The 9,465-nt window shown below is 40.0% G+C and overlaps 1 non-coding gene across 1 annotated transcript; it reads right to left on the bottom strand.

Moving 5' to 3' along the window:
- Positions 1-315: 315 nt before the first annotated feature.
- LOC127133917 (small nucleolar RNA R71) lies at positions 316-422 on the bottom strand. Its single transcript, XR_007807713.1, has one exon. It is a non-coding gene; the product is annotated as a small nucleolar RNA R71 (small nucleolar RNA).
- Positions 423-9,465: the final 9,043 nt, after the last annotated feature.

The raw sequence follows: 9,465 nt of genomic DNA, 5'->3' as shown, positions 1-9,465 counted from the left end.
AGTATAGTAAACCCAACCATCCCAGCTATTAATTTTGAACTTAAACCATCCCTGTTGCAACTAGTGCAGCAGAGACATATCGCGGGTCTCGATACTGAGAACCCAAACCAACATTTAAAAATATTTCTTCAATTAGCAGACACTTTTAAAACCAATGGAGCTTCTCCTGAGGCAATACGTTTAAGACTATTTCCTTTTTCCCTCAAAGATAAAGCCCTATCATGGTTAGATTCCCTTCCACCCAATTCCATTACGACTTGGGATAACCTTAGAAGAGTTTTTCTTGCTAGATATTTTCCCCCGAGTAAAACCGCCGTTCTCCGAAACCATATAACTAGATTTACCCAAAACCAAGGAGAGTCGTTGTTCGAATCTTGGGAGAGATATAAAGAGTTATTACGAGCATGCCTACATCATGGTTTAGAAATTTGGTTAATCATTCAAACCTTCTATAATGGACTTCATTACAACACAAAGATGACCATCGACGTTGCCGCAGGCGGTGCTCTGATGAACAAACCTTATCATGAAGCTAGTGCCCTCATCGAAGATATGTGCATAAACCCGAATATTGTAGCCGCAGTTTCGTCGGATTGTGAGATATGTGGAACCAAAGGACACCAATCTGCAGAATGCAGTCTATTAAACGAAACCCACTCTGAGCAAGTTAACTACACCCAAGGGAACCCATACTCGAATACCTAATACCCTGGATGGAGGAATCACCCGAACTTCTCCTATAAAAACAATAACCCAATCCAAAATAATGCACCTCCGAGACCTAGTTATCAAGCCCCTAGATCAAATCAACCTATGCAACCTGTACCACCAAAGCCAAGCCTTGAGAAAATTATGGAAAATTTTATCACCGCTCAAACCCAACAAAACAAGGAGTTCATGAACCAAAACATTCATGTTAACAAATTGATTACTCAGTTAGGAACGAAGGTTGACCAAATAGTTACTCATACTAAGATGCTTGAAACCCAAATCTCTCAGGTAGCTTTAAACCAAGCCCCTCAGACTACACCTGGAGGACAATTCCCTAGACAATCTCAACAAAATACGAGATGACAAGCCAATGCCATTACCCTACAAAGTGGGAACGCTTATGATGAGCCACCAAACCCTAGATTGAGTGAACCCGAAACTTCTAAGGAATGTACCAAACCCACGGACGAAGTAAAGGAACCAGAGGAATCTGAAAACCAGGAAGGTCGAGAAAAAGGAGAAGAACTTAAAGATAAAACTTACGTACCACCCCCGCCATATAAACCACCTATACCATATTCGCAAAGACTCAAACAAACCCAGATCAATAAACAGTATCAAAAATTGATTAAAATTATAGAAAAACTTCATGTAGAAATCCCTTTCACAGAAGCCATCACCCAAATACCTTCTTATGCAAAGTTTCTCAAAGACATCCTTACCAACAAACGTAGACTTGACGATCCGAAGCCTTTGGAATGTAATGCTATTTCCGAGGACAAGTTAGCAAAGAAAGATAAAGATCCTGGAAATTTTTCCATTCCTTTCCTTTTGGGTAATCATGTTATCGAAAAAGCTTTTCTAGACTTAGGAGCTAGTGTGAGCCTAATGCCTTTAGCAGTTTGTGAGAGGTTAAACTTAGGAGAATTACAACCCACTAAGATGTCACTTCAGTTAGCCGATAGATCTGTTAAGTATCCGATAGGAATTTTAGAAGATGTTCCTGTTAGGATAGGTCAGTTATTTATCCCTACTGATTTCGTTGTCATGGACATCAAAGAGGACAATGATATACCAATCCTTCTAGGTAGACCATTCTTATCGACTGCAAGAGCCATAATAGATGTCAAGAAAGGAAAGTTGACATTTGAGGTAGGTGACGAGAAAATAGAATTTATACTTTCGAAATTTCTTATGGCACCTGTGATGGGAGACTCATGTTATGCCTTAGATATCATTGATGAATGTGTTAGAGAATTAGAACAAAAAGAAATTATAAAAACAATTAAGTTACCATCAACTCTCATAAGGGAAGATGATGACTTTAAGAAACCCTACATCGATGATAACCTTTACGAATGTTTATCCCTTACACTAGATCCTATGCCATGCCCTAAGAAACCCACCTTAGAACTTAAGGAACTGCCTAAGAACCTGAGATATGAGTTCCTCGATGAAAAGATGAACCGTCCAGTTATAGTTAGTGTTACCTTGAGCCAAGAGGAAACGAACCAACTTTTAGACGTTTTACGAAGATATCCCTTAGCCTTAGGATATAATATCTCTGACCTGAAAGGTATAAGTCCATTCGTATGCATGCATCGGATTTCGCTCGAAGAAGATTCAAAACCCTCTAGGGAACATCAGAGAAGAATAAACCCTATAATGAGTGATGTTGTTAAGAAGGAAGTTCTTAAGTTACTTGAGGCAGGTATAATCTATCAGATCTCGGATAGTAAGTGGGTGAGCTCTGTGCATGTAGTACCTAAAAAGGGAGGCATCACAGTCGTGCAAAACGATAAATGCGAACATGTAGCAAAATGTTTAGAAGGAGGATGGCGGATGTGTATAGATTATAGAAAATTAAATAAAGCAACTAGGAAGGATCATTTCCCTTTACCATTTATAGACCAGATGTTGGAGCGTCTAGCCAGACACTCTTACTTCTGTTATCTAGATGGATACTCTGGATTCTTCCAAATACCTATCTGTCGCATTACGCGAAAAACCGGCGGGAAAACAAAACAACAGAGCCGCCAACGTGCGTTATTTATCCCAAAGGAGGGAAAGGAAATGCTCGAAGTAAACCTGGAAAAGACATGGTCTCGCGACCAAAGAGAATGGGATCGGGAGTCGATTATGGGAAGGGAAGGTATTAGCACCCCTACGCATCCGTCGTACTCGACGGGATCCACGCACAAAAGGAAGGAATATGGTTACTAAAACACTGCTCAAAAACAAACAAATACTGGCTGAAAGAAACACAAGAAAAGAAACAAGACTGACTCGGCAGGATATCGCATCCTGGGCCTACTTAGTCTATCAAACATAGACATCAGAGTCGAAGTAGTTCGGACTGGGAGAAAACATGCTCGCTAGGATGTTGCATCCTATGCATACGTATCTTCTCGGACTAAGAAGAATCAGAGCATCCGTAGCTCGGCTCACGCACACCAAACACAACAGACACAGGCAAACATGGAATCCGAATGCCAATCGCTGGACTTACATCAGACTCCGAACCAAACACACGCACACTGGAAACCAGATGCCACTTGATGGACTTATACCGGACTCCAAGCACACAACAAGAGGATACAGAATGCCAATCGCTGGGCTTACATCCATCTCCTAACACACACAAAGACAAAACAAAAAGGGCGCCCGGAGAGATCAGCTCATCTCCTGCCTACGTACCTCATCTGGTATGAGGATCAGGGCGACGTAGTTCCCCTACGCAGGGACAAAGGACTAGCCTAACCAGATAACAAAGGGAGACACAACTAGGGAGACTACGACTCGAGCCTAGATGTTATCATGCAAAATCATCCCTAAGTCAAGGTTGCTATCTAACTTGCACAGGAAGCAAGCTAAACCTAAACAGCACAACAGTCAAAGCAAATAGCACACAGCAAGCACACACACTATATACAAACAGAGGGGCTCAAACAAGGCTAGGCTTTAGTCAAGGGGTCATGTCAACCTCGACAAATAAGCCACTGTATAAGGGTGAAGTTAGCTCTTTACCCTAACATTGAGAGTTAGGGTGAAGCAGATGAAATAGGAAGTGAGGGGTGTGCCTCACAGCTCTTATCCCTGGCCTGGGAGAGCTTCATGACAGATGAAGTGTGGGTTCAGAAAGTGGGAACCCTTCTACACTTATGACTCTGACTCAACTGTACAACTGTATAAGGATCTTGGGTTACTATCCACAATGCATCAACACCAGTTGTGTGAGCAAAGGGATGACTCAACAAGAATAGCAGGAGATGGATTGCACATCTCTTGTGTCTGCCAATTGCCTTATCAAAGGTCTTTTCCTGCTTGGGGACAAAGATAAACAAGCACAAGCATTGCCTCTTAAGGAGGACTTCAGACAGGTGCCTGGCCAAGTAATAGGCCAGGTCTTTCAGACTACATGGAGAAGAGATGTTATACCTCAATGCTCAAGCTAGCAAGCAAAGAAAAATCAAGTTCACAATGGAACTATAGCAACTAAGGTACCTGAAAACAATCCAATTGTCATACCCCAAAATTTACCCATCATTTTTCCTGAAAAAAAGAAAAAAAAAAAAAAAAAAAAAAAAAAAATTTAATTAATTAATTAATTAATTAATTAATTAATTAAATAATTAAAATAAATAAATAAATAAAATATAACAAATTATTTTGGACTTGGGTCTCCCTCATTCCAAGCCCATTACCCACAAAATTAGTCTATAAATACTGAAGTTTCAGTAGAGGAAAAGGACGGGGAGTTAGACTTAGAGTTTACACTGGGAGATTCACTGGAGAAAGAAGGAAGAGAAGCAAAACACTCTGAGGTTTCCTTGGAACAAAACCTTGAGGAAAAAGAAAGAGAGAGAGGAAAAAGAAAGAGAGAGAACAGAGAAGGACGGATAGAAGTTTTGGCATAGGAACCCTGCCTACCCGGAGAATTCAGAGTAAAGAAACCCTGAAGGCAGCCCATCTGCATCGAAGCCATCGCCGTCCAATTCCCGCTGCCTAACTCATTCCGATACCACAAGTGGTCAATCCCTTCAACCTTGAATTGGCAAACAGGTTTGCGTATCTCTATTGTTTATACTTTCAATTGGCCATATCTACACATATAATGCATCATGATTAAATGTTGATATATAATTTGCTTTCGTATGTGAATTTAAATATGTCTGAATACCCTGAATGTTTGACCATGCTGTTCCTGTGATAAAATGCCATAAAGTTCAAGGTTCCTAACATGGGGCTGTTTTTCTCAAAAATTCAAAATCCGTGGCCGTTCGCCTGGCCTTCGCTAGGCGAGGCAGAGGCGAACGAGACAGTACCTGATTTTTCTAGTCTGTTTTTTTTTTATGTTTTTATCATAGCCATGCATTATTCATCCTATCCTATTTACTGTTGCGATATTTTTCCGGTGTAATCTTCGATTGCACCCTGATTTGGTATTCTGACATGTTTCTTTTTGAGCTTCGAAAAGGTTCACATATCCCAGGAAAAGGTTATTGGCTAGGTATTCCACTTTATTTGTGGGATACCCTTGTGGAGTTTCACCCTAAATTAATTTTTAATGTATTAATTTCTAATGTATTAATTTTTTAATATATTATTTTTAATAATTTTAATGTGGAGTTTCATCCTAATTATATAATTAATTGTAAAACTTTGCCTTTGAATAAGTGATCTTGGACCTCTCTTTGTTGCCTTACGATTACGATATTACGGTCATGTCCCGCGAACGTGGGGATACCCTTAGCAAAGACCCTTCGGTTAAATCATCATAAAATAAATTATAGTCCCTCGGATGTTGCCTTCGAATATACAACTTTGTCCCTCGATGACCCTCCGATGTTGCCTACGATTAAATGATGATAGTCCCTTCGAATGCTAAGGTATCCTCATAACTGTTGCCTTCAATGACCAATCGATGACCCTACGATGACCCTTTTACATCCAAAGGATAAAACTACTTATTTCTCAATAATAAGGACAGTTTTACCCTCATAAGGATAGGAAATGCCCGTAAAGACCTTGGGTCGGTATAACTCTTAATTGCTGGCTCACCACTTAAAACACTTTTTCGCACCTCACACTTTTCAAAATACCTTTAGAAAATCACCACTTGGTATACATTCATACTAGAATCATTACCGAGTTATATTTTTCTAAACAATTTTCAAAACTAAACGAGATAACCACTTTGTATACATTCATACAAGAATCATTACAAAGTTAAATTCTCTTTTCAAAACAATTTTCCAAACAATTCACAAACACTTTTTTTAGACAAAAATAATATAAGTGATCGAGCAATTAAGAGCCCATGGATAACCATGGATACAAAGGGTGCTAACACCTTCCCTTTGTATAATGTACCTCCCGAACCCAAAATCTAAATTAAGGTCTTTCCTGTTCTTTTCCACCTTTCCTTATTGGATAAAAGAAAAGTCGGTGGCGACTCTTGCTAACCGCGACATTGTGATTAAAACCACAAAAAGTCCAGTTCATCGTATGACAGAACTGGCGACTCTGCTGGGGAATATTTAAAAAGAGAGGTTACCTTAAAAACAAGATCACTTATTCAATTTGTCTGATTTATTTTTAAGGGATTGCTTGGGTATGTTATGCTTGAGTGAAAGATCCTACACCCGGATCTAGTGTACCTTAGGTAAGTAGCAAGAGATCATCGCGACTGTCCGGCGTATACTGGAATGGTCAAAATGATGGCTACGGTTAATGTGGCACTTTGGATGTCCTGATGTTCCTCATGTTAGTTGAGGAAATATTTGGCATTCGCGTAGTGTCATAAAAGCATTAACCAGACCTTTAGAACCCTAATTGACTCATCCTGGCCATTAGAAAGTAGTGAGATAACTGGCTTCGGTTCCGACTGGAGTTGGTTGAGACTCGATACTACACTCTTTGAGATTGGACTTTAGGGAAGCTTCGGTCAACCACTTGGTGTTGCACTGAAGTGGACTTAAGGAAAGGTCAATGATTTGAGATCCTTCTAGAACCCGGTTACTATTCTAAGACAGGTTGAACCCACCAAACTTCAGTGGGGAGGGTACTTACCTATGGAACTCATGCAAGCCTTAAAACCTAGGAATGATTGTTGTATGACTTGCTTATGCTTGTTATTTGTTTAATATCATAATATCATAACACCATAACATCATAACATCATAACATCATAACATTATGACATTGCACTAATCACTTCGAGGACTTAGGGATTTAACTTGGCTCTATTTTGTAAGGCTATGGCTCCCAGGAAGACTATCCGGATAAATTTTGTAGTCATCTCTCCTCAACTCAAGGATTTAGTGTCAGAACTTCCTGATCAGGCTCAGTTCGTCAAAAAGCATGGTTCTCTCCTCGATTTGGTTACCACTGGTTTCAAAGAAGATATGATGAGAGTCCTATTCCAGTTCTTCGATCCTAAACATCATTGCTTCACATTCCCAGATTATCAGTTGGTGCCCACATTAGAAGAATTTTCCCAGCTGCTTGGGATACCTATTCTTGATCAAATACCTTTCAGTGGTTTAGAAAAGATTCCGAGGTCCGAAAAAGTTGCCGCAGCTTTACACATGACAAAGTCAGATATTGAAGCTAATTGGGTAACAAGAAGTGGAGTTAAGGGTTTACTTGCCAAATTTCTGATGAATAAGGCCCGAGAATTCTTAAAAGTCATGAATGTCCATGCTTTCGAGGAGATTCTAGCATTACTAATCTATGGTTTGGTGTTATTCCCTAATCCAGATCAATTCATAGATATGAATGCTATTCAGATATTTCTCGCTCGTAACCCTGTGCCTACCTTGCTCGGCGACATTCTGCATTCCCTTCACACTCGTACTATGAAGAGGCAAGGGACTCTCATGTGCTGCATACCTTTATTATCCAGGTGGTTTATTTCGCACCTTCCTCAGTCAGTCTTGAAGAATGAGCAAAGTTTGAGATGGTCTCAAAGGATAATGTCGCTCTCCCACTCAGACATCCGTTGGTGTCCTCATTTCAAAGAAAACAATATCATCATTGACCGTTGTGGAGAATTCCCTAATGTACCACTCATGGGGATAAGAGGAGGTATTACTTATAATCCTGCTTTAGCCCTACGTCAGTTTGGTTGTGCTCGAAGAGATGGTCCACATGAAATAATTATACAAGGCACGGTGTTTGACTATGATAACGATTCCCAAGGTCTCCGTCAAAGATTTGTGCGAGCTTGGGGCATGGTGAAAAGAAGTACTTTAGGACAGAAAAACTATATTCCTATGGAACCTTATCTCAGATGGGTCCGCACAAGAGCTCGTGAACTTGTCATGCCATATCTGGCAGTCGGACCACTGATTGTTGAACCAGAAGCTGAAGGAGGTACTCCTCAGATCGTTCCTTATCCAGATATGCCTACCGATGTTGAAGAGTTAAAGAAGTCCTGGATCCAGTTGAGAGAGGAAAGGGATACTTTTGAAGCCCAGTTCTGTGCTACAAGGAAGAAGGTGTTAGAGCTCACCGGCCAGCTTAATGAGGAACGAAGACTCAATACATATCTTCGCCCAAAAAGAAGCCGTCCCTGGGAGACCTGAGCTTTTATTGTATTTTACTTCTTATTATAATGAATATTAATCAAATATTATTAATAAAAGTGGCTTTCTTTTTTGGTAGTTTATGCAAAATTAAATTCCAAAAGTCCTTGAAAACATTTCATACATTGCATAGCATAACATGACATTGCATAACAGGTACTCTAAAAGGATCAGTATTCTCACGGTTTTCCTTCAAACAGAAAAATGGACCTCGAACAAACTGTCAAAGATCTCCAGGCTCAGAATGCTCAACTCCAGGAGATGATCTTGAACTTATCCAAGGGGCAGGAGGAACTAAAGACTCTCTTGCTCAAGAAGAAAAAGGACAAGAAATCTGTGAGGCACATTAACCCGGGAAGAAGGCAGTTTACGAAGATCAATATGACTTTAGCACAAGCACTGCAGGGTATGCTAAAAGTAAATTTAATTACCCTCAGAGATCCTCCTGCAAAACCCAACACTACTTCTCCTCGTTATAATCCCAACGCCAGGTGTGCCTATCACTCCGATAGCCCCGGGCATGATACGAATGATTGCTGGTCGCTGAAGAACAAGATTCAGGATATGATCGACGCTGGGGAATTTGAATTTGATCCTCTGGATATTCCTAATGTCATCACTGCTCCTATGCCCGATCATGACAAGACTGTTAATGCTGTAGAAGATGTGAATAGCGATTGCAACTTGGATAATTGGAAGGCTGAAGACACTATTCCAACTTCCTTTAGTCAGGAGTAATTGTTTGTTGTTTATTCAATGTATCAAATTTGGTTAAATGTTTTGTCATTCTCATAAGCATATTCATATTCAATAAATCAATGGACTTTTTGCATTCAAATATTGCGCTCTTTATCTTTCCTGTCATTTTTCAAATAAGCTATGCTTTCTTGCACACACTCACGTAACAAATTGCATATCCACATCCACTCTTGATCCTGTTGATAATAGTTCTGCTACTGTTCATTATGACTTCGAAAATCCGATCTACCAAGCCGAAGATGGAAGTGAGGAAGATTGTGAAGTACCTGAAGAACTTGCCAGACTGTTACTGAAAGAAGAAAGGACTATACAGCCGCATGAGGAGTCAATTGAAACTGTCGATCTGAGTACTAAAAGTAGACAAGAAAGAAGTCAGAAGCCTCTTGGGGCACTTGAATTACATTGC

The sequence above is a fragment of the Lathyrus oleraceus genome, chromosome 3, assembly GCF_024323335.1.
Source record: "Lathyrus oleraceus cultivar Zhongwan6 chromosome 3, CAAS_Psat_ZW6_1.0, whole genome shotgun sequence".
Lineage (NCBI taxonomy): Eukaryota > Viridiplantae > Streptophyta > Magnoliopsida > Fabales > Fabaceae > Lathyrus > Lathyrus oleraceus.
This window is presented reverse-complemented; position numbering and strand designations above follow the sequence as displayed.